This window comes from Orcinus orca, unplaced genomic scaffold, assembly GCF_937001465.1.
Source record: "Orcinus orca unplaced genomic scaffold, mOrcOrc1.1 scaffold_57, whole genome shotgun sequence".
NCBI classification, from domain to species: Eukaryota; Metazoa; Chordata; class Mammalia; order Artiodactyla; family Delphinidae; genus Orcinus; species Orcinus orca.
Window position 1 is genome coordinate 21,468 of NW_026044129.1, and position 15,689 is coordinate 37,156.

The 15,689-nt window shown below is 43.8% G+C and overlaps 1 long non-coding RNA gene across 1 annotated transcript in view; it reads right to left on the reverse strand.

Moving 5' to 3' along the window:
- Positions 1 to 4,157: 4,157 nt before the first annotated feature.
- Positions 4,158 to 15,689, reverse strand: part of LOC125963371 (uncharacterized) — a 1,420,724-nt gene continuing 1,409,192 nt past the window's right edge. Inside the window, exon 3 of the long non-coding RNA XR_007475246.1 lies at positions 4,158 to 4,207. This is a non-coding gene — a long non-coding RNA (uncharacterized LOC125963371). The remainder of the gene's footprint in view (positions 4,208 to 15,689) is intronic.

The window sequence follows — 15,689 nt, forward strand, 5'->3', positions numbered from 1 at the left end:
GATTTTAGATGTTTCAGGAAACACCATACACTTCTCCCGAGTGGCTGTTGGCAATATACATCCTGCCCATCAGCATAACAAGGCTCTCAGTTCTCCATGGCCTGTCCTGCCTTTCTGGATTTTACACTTTTTTCAGTTGGCCCTTTTGACCGGGGGGAAGTGAGACTTCATTGTAGTGCAGATTTCCTTTGCAAGCTTGCTTGGTTGGCCAAAAAGGGCGTATGCGTTTTTTCCTGAATATATTCAGGAAAAAACACATACGCCCTTTTTGGCCAAGTGCATCATTGAGGACGTTCTGCCTCTTTTCCTATGCTTTAAATGCAATTCCAGTCTACCTCCCGATATCGGTTTCCTGCAGTTCTGCCCCACTTTCAAGTCCTCTTGGCAGGCTTACTTCAGTATATTTTTGGACGATAGCTGTCATTTATAACTCTGCAGGTTTGTGAATTACAGTGCCCCTGAGGTCCTTTCTTCAACTCGCTTTCTTGTGAGCTGACCGCAACACCGCAGGATTGCTTCCTGCCCTAATCTGGTTCCGGCACGGCACGCTGAGCCTTTGGTTAATTCCTCTTCCTGGTGGGAAATGAGAGTTAAATTTGCCCGTCCAGACACCTCCAGCTAGTCTCTCATTGGTCCACCCTATTCCTGTTCATCTTCCGCAGAAATTGCAAACTGGGCCAAACAGGAGGTTAAAGGCACTGACTCTCCAAGTCGGGAGAGTGTTAGTAAAGCGTCTGGAATGTTGCACCCGAGTACCAGGGGACGAGAACTGAGACATATTGGAACACGTCTCCCGATCACATGGTTGATCATACTCTGGGTTTCACATGCATGTTTAGGTGAAGAAAGAATCCCTTAAACCTTGAGAGTTGAGACCCGTGGAATGGGTACCATGCAATATGACTTCAAAGGGTCTTCATTTGCTCACCGAACCTCTCCAATCCTATCACTGCTGCGTTTATTCCCCTGTACGCATGCTTGATTCTCTTTCAGAGACATAGCAATCCATAGGTTTTAAGATACTTACTAGTCAGGTACATTCTTAGGCCTTTAATATGGGGTGTTGAGTCCATTTCGTTGAACAAGGAGTAGCTCTTGTCTATTCCATATTTGTCTTAAGGAACTTTATCTGTGCTCATTTCAATCTCTGGTTTTATGCAGCACCCCAACTCACCTTTCCCCTTAAGCAAGCATAAGTTGGTTTTCTAAATTTGAGACCGTGTTCTGTTTTGTAATCCAGTTCCTGTGTAGCCAAGTTTACATTCCGTGTATTAGTGATATCTTATGATGTTTCTTTTTCTGTGTGACTTATTTCAGTTAGAATCATCATACCTGAATCCACTCATTATGCTGCTCTGGGCCTGATGACATAGATTTCTTTGCTGAGTGATATTGCATTGTGCGTAAGTACCACAACTTCTTTATCCATTTTTCACTTTCTGCGCTATTGAACTTGTACCGTAAACGAGTTTCTTGTAAACAGAGCCGTCCCAAACTTTGGGGTGGCTGTGTCTTTTTGATTTTAATTTCCCTAAGCTATAGGACCATAAGTGGAAATGCCCTAGGCTGTGTTGCTTTGTTTTTTAGATGTTTCAGGAAACACCATACACTTCTCCCGAGTGGCTGTTGTCAATTTACATCCCGCCCATCAGCATAAATAGGCTCCCAGTTCTCCATGCCTGTCCTGCCTTTCTGGATTTTACACTTTTTTCAGATGGCCCTTTTGACCCCAGGGGAAGTGAGACTTCATTGTAGTGCAGATTTCCTTTGCAAGCTTGCTTGTTTGGTCAAAAAGGGCATATGCATTTTTTCCTGAATATATTCAGGAAAAAACGCAGATGCCCTTTTTGGCCAAGTGCATCATTGTCGACGTTCTGCCTCTTTTCCTATGCTTTAAATGCAATTCCAGTGTACCTCCTGAAATCGGTTTCCTGCATTTCTGCCCCACATTCAAGACCTCTTGGCAGCCTTACTTCAGTATATTTTTGGACAATAGCTGTCATTTATAACTCTGCAGGTTTGTGAATTACAGTGCCCCTGAGCTCCTTTCTTCAACTCGCTTTCTTGTGAGCTGGCTGCAACACCGCAGGATTGCTTCAGGCCCTAATCTTGTTCTGGCACGGCACGCTGAGCCTTTGGTTAATTCCTCTTCCTGGTGGGAAATGAGAGTTAAATTTGCCCGTCCAGACACCTCCAGCTAGTCTCTCATTGGTTCTCCCTATTCCTGTTCATCTTCCACAGAAATTGCAAACTGGGCCAAACAGGAGGTTAAAGGCACTGACTCTCCAAGTCAGGAGAGTGTTAGTAAAGCGTCTGGAATGTTGCACCAGAGTACCAGGCGACCAGTACTGAGACATATTGGAACATGTCTACCGATCACACGGTTGATCATACTCTGGGTTCCACATGCATGATTTAGCTGAAGGAAGAATCCCTTAAACCTGGAGAGTTGAGACCCGTGGAATGGGTACCATGCAATATGACTTCAAAGGGTCTTCATTTGCTCACCGAACCTCTCCAATCCTATCACTGCTGCGTTTATGCCCCTGTACACACGCTTGATTCTCTTTTGGAGACATAGCAATCCATAGGTTTTAAGATACTTCCTAGTCAGGTACATTCTTAGGCGATTAATATGGGGTGTTGAGTCCATTTCGTTGAGCAAGGAGTAGCTCTTGTCTATTCCATATTTGTCTTAAGGAACTTTATCTGTGCTCACTTCAATCTCTGGTTTTATGCAGCACCCCAACTCACCTTTCCCCTTAAGCAAGCATAAGTTGGTTTTCTAAATTTGAGACCCTGTTCTGTTTTGTAATCCAGTTCCTGTGTAGCCAAGGTTACATTCCGTGTATTAGTGATATCTTATGATGTTTCTTTTTCTGTGTGACTTATTTCAGTTAGAATCATCATACCTGAATCCACTCATTATGCTGCTACGGGCCTGATGACATAGATTTCATTGCTGAGTGATATTGCATTGTATGTAAGTACCACAACTTCTTTATCCATTTTTCACTTTCTGCGATATTCAACTTGCACCGTAAACAAGGTTCTTGTAAACAGAGCCGTCGCAAATTTTGGAGTGGCTGTGTCTTTTTGATTTTAATTTCCCTAAGCTATAGGACCATAAGTGGAAGTGCCCTAGGCTCTGTTGCTTTGTTTTTTAGATGTTTAAGGAAACACCATACACTTCTCCCGAGTGGCTGTTGGCAATTTACATCCCGCCCATCAGCATAACAAGGCTCCTAGTTCTCCATGGCCTGTCCTGCCTTTCTGGATTTTACACTTTCTTCAGATGGCCCTTTTGACTGGGGGGAAGTGAGACTTCATTGTAGTGCAGATTTCCTTTGCAAGCTTGCTTGGTTGGCCAAAAAGGGCGTATGCGTTTTTTCCTGAATATATTCAGGAAAAAACGCATACGCCCTTTTTGGCCAAGTGCATCATTGTCGACGTTCTGCCTCTTTTCCTATGCTTTAAATGCAATTCCAGTCTACCTCCCGATATCGGTTTCCTGCAGTTCTGCCCCACTTTCAAGTCCTCTTGGCAGGCTTACTTCAGTATATTTTTGGACGATAGCTGTCATTTATAACTCTGCAGGTTTGTGAATTACAGTGCCCCTGAGGTCCTTTCTTCAACTCGCTTTCTTGTGAGCTGACCGCAACACCGCAGGATTGCTTCCTGCCCTAATCTGGTTCCGGCACGGCACGCTGAGCCTTTGGTTAATTCCTCTTCCTGGTGGGAAATGAGAGTTAAATTTGCCCGTCCAGACACCTCCAGCTAATCTCTCATTGGTCCACCCTATTCCTGTTCATCTTCCGCAGAAATTGGAAACTGGGCCAAACAGGAGGTTAAAGGCACTGACTCTCCAAGTCGGGAGAGTGTTAGTAAAGCGTCTGGAATGTTGCACCCGAGTACCAGGGGACGAGAACTGAGACATATTGGAACACGTCTCCCGATCACATGGTTGATCATACTCTGGGTTTCACATGCATGTTTAGGTGAAGAAAGAATCCCTTAAACCTTGAGAGTTGAGACCCGTGGAATGGGTACCATGCAATATGACTTCAAAGGGTCTTCATTTGCTCACCGAACCTCTCCAATCCTATCACTGCTGCGTTTATTCCCCTGTACGCATGCTTGATTCTCTTTCGGAGACATAGCAATCCATAGGTTTTAAGATACTTACTAGTCAGGTACATTCTTAGGTCTTTAATATGGGGTGTTGAGTCCATTTCGTTGAACAAGGAGTAGCTCTTGTCTATTCCATATTTGTCTTAAGGAACTTTATCTGTGCTCATTTCAATCTCTGGTTTTATGCAGCACCCCAACTCACCTTTCCCCTTAAGCAAGCATAAGTTGGTTTTCTAAATTTGAGACCCTGTTCTGTTTTGTAATCCAGTTCCTGTGTAGCCAAGTTTACATTCCGTGTATTAGTGATATCTTATGATGTTTCTTTTTCTGTGTGACTTATTTCAGTTAGAATCATCATACCTGAATCCACTCATTATGCTGCTCTGGGCCTGATGACATAGATTTCTTTGCTGAGTGATATTGCATTGTGCGTAAGTACCACAACTTCTTTATCCATTTTTCACTTTCTGCGCTATTGAACTTGTACCGTAAATGAGTTTCTTGTAAACAGAGCCGTCCCAAACTTTGGGGTGGCTGTGTCTTTTTGATTTTAATTTCCCTAAGCTATAGGACCATAAGTGGAAATGCCCTAGGCTGTGTTGCTTTGTTTTTTAGTTGTTTCAGGAAACACCATACACTTCTACCGAGTGGCTGTTGTCAATTTACATCCCGCCCATCAGCATAAATAGGCTCCCAGTTCTCCGTGCCTGTCCTGCCTTTCTGGATTTTACACTTTTTTCAGATGGCCCTTTTGACCCCAGGGGAAGTGAGACTTCATTGTAGTGCAGATTTCCTTTGCAAGCTTGCTTGTTTGGCCAAAAAGGGCATATGCATTTTTTCCTGAATATATTCAGGAAAAAATGCAGACGCCCTTTATGGCCAAGTGCATCATTGTCGACGTTCTGCCTCTTTTCCTATGCTTTAAATGCAATTCCAGTGTACCTCCTGAAATCGGTTTCCTGCATTTCTGCCCCACATTCAAGACCTCTTGGCAGCCTTACTTCAGTATATTTTTGGACAATAGCGGTCATTTATAACTCTGCAGGTTTGTGAATTACAGTGCCCCTGAGCTCCTTTCTTCAACTCGCTTTCTTGTGAGCTGGCTGCAACACCGCAGGATTGCTTCAGGCCCTAATCTTGTTCTGGCACGGCACGCTGAGCCTTTGGTTAATTCCTCTTCCTGGTGGGAAATGAGAGTTAAATTTGCCCGTCCAGACACCTCCACCTAGTCTCTCATTGGTTCTCCCTATTCCTGTTCATCTTCCACAGAAATTGCAAACTGGGCCAAACAGGAGGTTAAAGGCACTGACTCTCCAAGTCAGGAGAGTGTTAGTAAAGCGTCTGGAATGTTGCACCAGAGTACCAGGCGACGAGTACTGAGACATATTGGAACATGTCTACCAATCACACGGTTGATCATACTCTGGGTTCTACATGCATGTTTTAGCTGAAGGAAGAATCCCTTAAACCTGGAGAGTTGAGACCCGTGGAATGGGTACCATGCAATATGACTTCAAAGGGTCTTCATTTGCTCACCGAACCTCTCCAATCCTATCACTGCTGCGTTTATGCCCCTGTACACACGCTTGATTCTCTTTTGGAGACATAGCAATCCATAGGTTTTAAGATACTTCCTAGTCAGGTACATTCTTAGGCGATTAATATGGGGTGTTGAGTCCATTTCGTTGAGCAAGGAGTAGCTCTTGTCTATTCCATATTTGTCTTAAGGAACTTTATCTGTGCTCATTTCAATCTCTGGTTTTATGCAGCACCCCAACTCACCTTTCCCCTTAAGCAAGCATAAGTTGGTTTTCTAAATTTGAGACCCTGTTCTGTTTTGTAATCCAGTTCCTGTGTAGCCAAGGTTACATTCCGTGTATTAGTGATATCTTATGATGTTTCTTTTTCTGTGTGACTTATTTCAGTTAGAATCATCATACCTGAATCCACTCATTATGCTGCTACGGGCCTGATGACATAGATTTCATTGCTGAGTGATATTGCATTGTATGTAAGTACCACAACTTCTTTATCCATTTTTCACTTTCTGCGATATTGAACTTGCACCGTAAACGAGGTTCTTCTAAACAGAGCCGTCGCAAATTTTGGAGTGGCTGTGTCTTTTTGATTTTAATTTCCCTAAGCTATAGGACCATAAGTGGAAGTGCCCTAGGCTCTGTTGCTTTGTTTTTTAGATGTTTAAGGAAACACCATACACTTCTCCCGAGTGGCTGTTGGCAATTTACATCCCGCCCATCAGCATAACAAGGCTCCTAGTTCTCCATGGCCTGTCCTGCCTTTCTGGATTTTACACTTTTTTCAGATGGCCCTTTTGACTGGGGGGAAGTGAGACTTCATTGTAGTGCAGATTTCCTTTGCAAGCTTGCTTGGTTGGCCAAAAAGGGCGTATGCGTTTTTTCCTGAATATATTCAGGAAAAAACACATACGCCCTTTTTGGCCAAGTGCATCATTGTGGACGTTCTGCCTCTTTTCCTATGCTTTAAATGCAATTCCAGTCTACCTCCCGATATCGGTTTCCTGCAGTTCTGCCCCACTTTCAAGTCCTCTTGGCAGGCTTACTTCAGTATATTTTTGGACGATAGCTGTCATTTATAACTCTGCAGGTTTGTGAATTACAGTGCCCCTGAGCTCCTTTCTTCAACTCGCTTTCTTGTGAGCTACTGAAACACTGCAGGATTGCTTCAGGCCCTAATCTGGTTCCGGCACGGCACGCTGAGCCTTTGGTTAATTCCTCTTCCTGGTGGGAAATGAGAGTTAAATTTGCCCGTCCAGACACCTCCAGCTAGTCTCTCATTGGTTCTCCCTATTCCTGTTCATCTTCCACAGAAATTGCAAACTGGGCCAAACAGGAGGTTAAAGGCACTGACTCTCCAAGTCGGGAGAGTGTTAGTAAAGCGTCTGGAATGTTGCACCCGAGTACCAGGGGACGAGAACTGAGACATATTGGAACACGTCTCCCGATCACACAGTTGATCATACTCTGGGTTCCACATGCATGATTTAGCTGAAGGAAGAATACCTTAAACGTGGAGAGTTGAGACCCGTGGAATGGGTACCATGCAATATGACTTCAAAGGGTCTTCATTTGCTCACCGAACCTCTCCAATCCTATCACTGCTGCGTTTATGCCCCTGTACACACGCTGGATTCTCTTTTGGAGACATAGCAATCCATAGGTTTTAAGATACTTACTAGTCTGCTACATTCTTAGGCGTTTAATATGGGGTGTTGAGTCCATTTCGTTGAGCAAGGAGTAGCTCTTGTCTATTCCATATTTGGCTTAAGGAACTTTATCTGTGCTCATTTCAATCTCTGGTTTTATGCAGCACCCCAACTCACCTTTCCCCTTAAGCAAGCATAAGTTGGTTTTCTAAATTTGAGACCCTGTTCTGTTTTGTAATCCAGTTCCTGTGTAGCCAAGTTTACATTCCGTGTATTAGTGATATCTTATGATGTTTCTTTGTCTTGTGACTTATTTCAGTTAGAATCATCATACCTGAATCCACTCATTATGCTGCTACGGGCCTGATGACATAGATTTCATTGCTGAGTGATATTGCATTGTACGTAAGTACCACAACTTCTTTATCCATTTTTCACTTTCTGCGATATTGAACTTGTACCGTAAACGAGGTTCTTGTAAACAGAGCCGTCCCAAACTTTGGGGTGGCTGTGTCTTTTTGATTTTAATTTCCCTAAGCTATAGGACCATAAGTGGAAGTGCCCTAGGCTCTGTTGCTTTGTTTTTTAGATGTTTCAGGAAACACCATACACTTCTCCCTAGTGGCTGTTGGCAATTTACATCCCGCCCATCAGCATAACAAGGCTCCCAGTTCTCCATGGCCTGTCCTGCCTTTCTGAATTTTACACTTCTTTCAGATGTCCCTTTTGACCGGGGGGAAGTGAGACTTCATTGTAGTGCAGATATCCTTTGAAAGCTTGCTTGGTTGGCCAAAAAGGGCGTATGCGTTTTTTCCTGAATATATTCAGGAAAAAACGCATACGCCCTTTTTGGTCAAGAGCATCATTGTGGACGTTCTGCCTCTTTTCCTATGCTTTAAATGCAATTCCAGTCTACCTCCTGAAATCGGTTTCCTGCAATTCTGCCCCGCTTTCAAGTCCTCTTGGCAGCCTTACTTCAGTATATTTTTGGACGATAGCTGTCATTTATAACTCTGCATGTTTGTGAATTACAGTGCCCCTGAGCTCCTTTCTTCAACTCGCTTTCTTGTGAGTTGGCCACAACACCACAGGATTGCTTCAGGCCCTAATCTGGTTCCAGCACGGCACGCTGAGCCTTTGGTTAATTCCTCTTCCTGGTGGGAAATGAGAGTTAAATTTGCCCGTCCAGACACCTCCAGCTAGTCTCTCATTGGTTCTCTCTATTCCTGTTCATCTTCCGCAGAAATTGCAAACTGGGCCAAACAGGAGGTTAAAGGCACTGACTCTCCAAGTCGGGAGACTGTTAGTAAAGCGTCTGGAATGTTGCACCCGAGTACCAGGGGATGAGAACTGAGACATATTGGAACACGTCTCCCGATCACACGGTTGATCATACTCTGGGTTCCACATGCATGATTTAGCTGAAGGAAGAATCCCTTAAACCTGGAGAGTTGAGACCCGTGGAATGGGTACCATGCAATATGACTTCAAAGGGTCTTCATTTGCTCACCGAACCTCTCCAATCCTATCACTGCTGCGTTTATGCCCCTGTACACATGCTTGATTCTCTTTCGGAGACATAGCGATCCATAGGTTTTAAGATACTTACTAGTCAGGTACATTCTTAGGCCTTTAATATGGGGTGTTGAGTCCATTTCGTTGAGCAAGGAGTAGCTCTTGTCTATTCCATATTTGGCTTAAGGAACTTTATCTGTGCTCATTTCAATCTCTGGTTTTATGCAGCACCCCAACTCACCTTTCCCCTTAAGCAAGCATAAGTTGGTTTTCTAAATTTGAGACCCTGTTCTGTTTTGTAATCCAGTTCCTGTGTAGCCGTGTTTACATTCCGTGTATTAGTGATATCTTATGATGTTTCTTTTTCTGTGTGACTTATTTCAGTTAGAATCATCATACCTGAATCCACTCATTATGCTGCTACGGGCCTGATGACATAGATTTTATTGCTGAGTGATATTGCATTGTACGTAAGTACCACAACTTCTTTATCCATTTTTCACTTTCTGTGATATTGAACTTGTACCGTAAACGAGTTTCTTGTAAACAGAGCCGTCCCAAACTTTGGGGTGGCTGTGTCTTTTTGATTTTAATTTCCCTAAGCTATAGGACCATAAGTGGAAGTGCCCTAGGCTCTGTTGCTTTGTTTTTTAGATGTTTCAGGAAACACCATACACTTCTCCCTAGTGGCTGTTGGCAATTTACATCCCGCCCATCAGCATAACAAGGCTCACAGTTCTCCATGGCCTGTCCTGCCTTTCTGGATTTTACACTTCTTTCAGATGTCCCTTTTGACCGGGGGGAAGTGAGACTTCATTGTAGTGCAGATATCCTTTGCAAGCTTGCTTGGTTGGCCAAAAAGGGCGTATGCGTTTTTTCCTGAATATATTCAGGAAAAAACGCATACGCCCTTTTTGGTCAAGAGCATCATTGTGGACGTTCTGCCTCTTTTCCTATGCTTTAAATGCAATTCCAGTCTACCTCCTGAAATCGGTTTCCTGCAATTCTGCCCCGCTTTCAAGTCCTCTTGGCAGCCTTACTTCAGTATATTTTTGGACGATAGCTGTCATTTATAACTCTGCATGTTTGTGAATTACAGTGCCCCTGAGTTCCTTTCTTCAACTCGCTTTCCTGTGAGCTGGCCGCAACACCGCAGGATTGCTTCAGGCCCTATTCTGGTTCCGGCACGGCACGCTGAGCCTTTGCTTAATTCCTCTTCCTGGTGGGAAATGAGAGTTAAATTTGCCCGTCCAGACACCTCCAGCTAGTCTCTCATTGGTTCTCCCTATTCCTGTTCATCTTCCGCAGAAATTGCAAACTGGGCCAAACAGGAGGTTAAAGGCACTGACTCTCCAAGTCGGGAGAGTGTTAGTAAAGCGTCTGGAATGTTGCACCCGAGTACCAGGGGACGAGAACTGAGACATATTGGAACACGTCTCCCGATCACACGGTTGATCATACTCTGGGTTCCACATGAATGATTTAGCTGAAGGAAGAATCCCTTAAACCTTTAGAGTTGAGACCCGTGGAATGGGTATCATGCAATATGACTTCAAAGGGTCTTCATTTGCTCACCGAACCTCTCCAATCCTATCACTGCTGCGTTTATGCCCCTGTACACATGCTTGATTCTCTTTCGGAGACATAGCGATCCATAGGTTTTAAGATACTTACTAGTCAGGTACATTCTTAGGCCTTTAATATGGGGTGTTGAGTCCATTTCGTTGAGCAAGGAGTAGCTCTTGTCTATTCCATATTTGGCTTAAGGAACTTTATCTGTGCTCATTTCAATCTCTGGTTTTATGCAGCACCCCAACTCACCTTTCCCCTTAAGCAAGCATAAGTTGGTTTTCTACATTTGAGACCCTGTTCTGTTTTGTAATCCAGTTCCTGTGTAGCCAAGTTTACATTCCGTGTATTAGTGATATCTTATGATGTTTCTTTTTCTGTGTGACTTATTTCAGTTAGAATCATCATACCTGAATCCACTCATTATGCTGCTACGGGCCTGATGACATAGATTTCATTGCTGAGTGATATTGCATTCTACGTAAGTACCACAACTTCTTTATCCATTTTTCACTTTCTGTGATATTGAACTTGTCCCGTAAACGAGTTTCTTGTAAACAGAGCCGTCCCAAACTTTGGGGTGGCTGTGTCTTTTTGATTTTAATTTCCCTAAGCTATAGGGCCATAAGTGGCAGTGCCCTAGGCTCTGTTGCTTTGATTTTTAGATGTTTAAGGAAACACCATACACTTCTCCCGAGTGGCTGTTGGCAATTTACATCCCGCCCATCAGCATAACAAGGCTCCTAGTTCTCCATGGCCTGTCCTGCCTTTCTGGATTTTACACTTTTTTCAGATGGCCCTTTTGACTGGGGGGAAGTGAGACTTCATTGTAGTGCAGATTTCCTTTGCAAGCTTGCTTGGTTGGCCAAAAAGGGCGTATGCGTTTTTTCCTGAATATATTCAGGAAAAAACGCAGACGCCCTTTTTGGCCAAGTGCATCATTGTCGACGTTCTGCCTCTTTTCCTATGCTTTAAATGCAATTCCAGTCTACCTCCTGAAATCGGTTTCCTGCATTTCTGCCCCACATTCAAGACCTCTTGGCAGCCTTACTTCAGTATATTTTTGGACAATAGCTGTCATTTATAACTCTGCAGGTTTGTGAATTACAGTGCCCCTGAGCTCCTTTCTTCAACTCGCTTTCTTGTGAGCTGGCTGCAACACCGCAGGATTGCTTCAGGCCCTAATCTTTTTCTGGCACGGCACGCTGAGCCTTTGGTTAATTCCTCTTCCTGGTGGGAAATGAGAGTTAAATTTGCCCGTCCAGACACCTCCAGCTAGTGTCTCATTGGTTCTCCCTATTCCTGTTCATCTTCCGCAGAAATTGCAAACTGGGCCAAACAGGAGGTTAAAGGCACTGACTCTCCAAGTCAGGAGAGTGTTAGTAAAGCGTCTGGAATGTTGCACCAGAGTACCAGGTGACGAGTACTGAGACATATTGGAACATGTCTACCGATCACACGGTTGATCATACTCTGGGTTCCACATGCATGTTTTAGCTGAAGGAAGAATCCCTTAAACCTGGAGAGTTGAGACCCGTGGAATGGGTACCATGCAATATGACTTCAAAGGGTCTTCATTTGCTCACCGAACCTCTCCAATCCTATCACTGCTGCGTTTATGCCCCTGTACACACGCTTGATTCTCTTTTGGAGACATAGCAATCCATAGGTTTTAATATACTTCCTAGTCAGGTACATTCTTAAGCGATTAATATGGGGTTTTGAGTCCATTTCGTTGAGCAAGGAGTAGCTCTTGTCTATTCCATATTTGTCTTAAGGAACTTTATCTGTGCTCATTTCAATCTCTGGTTTTATGCAGCACCCCAACTCACCTTTCCCCTTAAGCAAGCATAAGTTGGTTTTCTAAATTTGAGACCCTGTTCTGTTTTGTAATCCAGTTCCTGTGTAGCCAAGGTTACATTCCGTGTATTAGTGATATCTTATGATGTTTCTTTTTCTGTGTGACTTATTTCAGTTAGAATCATCATACCTGAATCCACTCATTATGCTGCTACGGGCCTGATGACATAGATTTCATTGCTGAGTGATATTGCATTGTATGTAAGTACCACAACTTCTTTATCCATTTTTCACTTTCTGCAATATTGAACTTGCACCGTAAACGAGGTTCTTGTAAACAGAGCCGTCGCAAATTTTGGAGTGGCTGTGTCTTTTTGATTTTAATTTCCCTAAGCTATAGGACCATAAGTGGAAGTGCCCTAGGCTCTGTTGCTTTGTTTTTTAGATGTTTAAGGAAATACCATACACTTCTCCCGAGTGGCTGTTGGCAATTTACATCCCGCCCATCAGCATAACAAGGCTCCTAGTTCTCCATGGCCTGTCCTGCCTTTCTGGATTTTACACTTTTTTCAGATGGCCCTTTTGACTGGGGGGAAGTGAGACTTCATTGTAGTGCAGATTTCCTTTGCAAGCTTGCTTGGTTGGCCAAAAAGGGCGTATGCGTTTTTTCCTGAATATATTCAGGAAAAAACGCATACGCCCTTTTTGGCAAATGCATCATTGTCGACGTTCTGCCTGTTTTCCTATGCTTTAAATGCAATGCCAGTCTACCTCCTGAAATCGGTTTCATGCATTTCTGCCCCACATTCAAGTCCTCTTGGCAGCCTTACTTCAGTATATTTTTGGACGATAGCTGTCATTTATAACTCTGCATGTTTGTGAATTACAGTGCCCCTGAGCTCCTTTTTTCAACTCGCTTTCTTGTGAGCTGGCCACAACACCGCAGGATTGCTTCAGGCCCTAATCTGGTTCCAGCACGGCACGCTGAGCCTTTGGTTAATTCCTCTTCCTGGTGGGAAATGAGAGTTAAATTTGCCCGTCCAGACACCTCCAGCTAGTCTCTCATTGGTTCTCCCTATTCCTGTTCATCTTCCGCAGAAATTGCAAACTGGGCCAAACAGGAGGTTAAAGGCACTGACTCTCCAAGTCGGGAGAGTGATAGTAAAGCGTCTGGAATGTTGCACCCGAGTACCAGGGGATGAGAACTGAGACATATTGGAACACGTCTCCCGATCACACGGTTGATCATACTCTGGGTTCCACATGCATGATTTAGCTGAAGGAAGAATCCCTTAAACCTGGAGAGTTGAGACCCGTGGAATGGGTACCATGCAATATGACTTCAAAGGGTCTTCATTTGCTCACCGAACCTCTCCAATCCTATCACTGCTGCGTTTATGCCCCTGTACACATGCTTGATTCTCTTTCGGAGACATAGCGATCCATAGGTTTTAAGATACTTACTAGTCAGGTACATTCTTAGGCGTTTAATATGGGGTGTTGAGTCCATTTCGTTGAGCAAGGAGTAGCTCTTGTCTATTCCATATTTGGCTTAAGAAACTTTATCTGTGCTCATTTCAATCTCTGGTTTTATGCAGCACCCCAACTCACCTTTCCCCTTAAGCAAGCATAAGTTGGTTTTCTAAATTTGAGACCCTGTTCTGTTTTGTAATCCAGTTCCTGTGTAGCCATGTTTACATTCCGTGTATTAGTGATATCTTATGATGTTTCTTTTTCTGTGTGACTTATTTCAGTTAGAATCATCATAACTGAATCCACTCATTATGCTGCTACGGGCCTGATGACATAGATTTCATTGCTGAGTGATATTGCATTGTACGTAAGTACCACAACTTCTTTATCCATTTTTCACTTTCTGTGATATTGAACTTGTACCGTAAACGAGTTTCTTGTAAACAGAGCCGTCCCAAACTTTGGGGTGGCTGTGTCTTTTTGATTTTAATTTCCCTAAGCTATAGGGCCATAAGTGGCAGTGCCCTAGGCTCTGTTGCTTTGATTTTAGATGTTTCAGGAAACACCATACACTTCTCCCCAGTGGCTGTTGGCAATATACATCCCACCCATCAGCATAACAAGGCTCTCAGTTCTCCATGGCCTGTCCTGCCTTTCTGGATTTTACACTTTTTTCAGTTGGCCCTTTTGACCGGGGGGAAGTGAGACTTCATTGTAGTGCAGATTTCCTTTGCAAGCTTGCTTGGTTGGCCAAAAAGGGCGTATGCGTTTTCTCCTGAATATATTCAGGAAAAAACGCATACGCCCTTTTTGGCCAAGTGCATCATTGTCGACGTTTTTGCCTCTTTTACTATGCTTTAAATGCAATGCCAGTGTACCTCCTGAAATTGGTTTCCTGCAGTTCTGCCCCGCTTTCAAGTCCTCTTGGCAGCCTTACTTCAGTATATTTTTGGACGATAGCTGTCATTTATAACTCTGCAGGTTTGTGAATTACAGTGCCCCTGAGCTCCTTTCTTCAACTCGCTTTCCTGTGAGCTGGCCGCAACACCGCAGGATTGCTTCAGGCCCTATTCTGGTTCCGGCACGGCACGCTGAGCCTTTGGTTAATTCCTCTTCCTGGTGGGAAATGAGAGTTAAATTTGCCCGTCCAGACACCTCCAGCTAGTCTCTCATTGGTTCTCCCTATTCCTGTTCATCTTCCGCAGAAATTGCAAACTGGGCCAAACAGGAGGTTAAAGGCACTGAATCTCCAAGTCGGGAGAGTGTTAGTAAAGCGTCTGGAATGTTGCACCCGAGTACCAGGGGACGAGAACTGAGACATATTGGAACACGTCTCCCGATCACACGGTTGATCATACTCTGGGTTCCACATGCATGCTTTAGCTGAAGGAAGAATCCCTTAAACCTGGAGAGTTGAGACCCGTGGAATGGGTATCATGCAATATGACTTCAAAGGGTCTTCATTTGCTCACCAAACCTCTCCAATCCTATCACTGCTGCGTTTATGCCCCTGTACACATGCTTGATTCTCTTTCGGAGACATAGTGTTCCATAGGTTTTAAGATACTTACTAGTCAGGTACATTCTTAGGCGTTTAATATGGGGTGTTGAGTCCATTTCGTTGAGCAAGGAGTAGCTCTTGTCTATTACATATTTGGCTTAAGGAACTTTATCTGTGCTCATTTCAATCTCTGGTTTTATACAGCACCCCAACTCACCTTTGCCCTTAAGCAAGCATAAGGTGGTTTTCTACATTTGAGACCCTGTTCTGTTTTGTAATCCAGTTCCTGTGTAGCCAAGTTTACATTCCGTGTATTAGTGATATCTTATGATGTTTCTTTTTCTGTGTGACTTATTTCAGTTAGAATCATCATACCTGAATCCACTCATTATGCTGCTACGGGCCTGATGACATACATTTCATTGCTGAGTGATATTGCATTGTACGTAAGTACCACAACTTCTTTATCCATTTTTCACTTTCTGTGATATTGAACTTGTCCCGTAAACGAGTTTC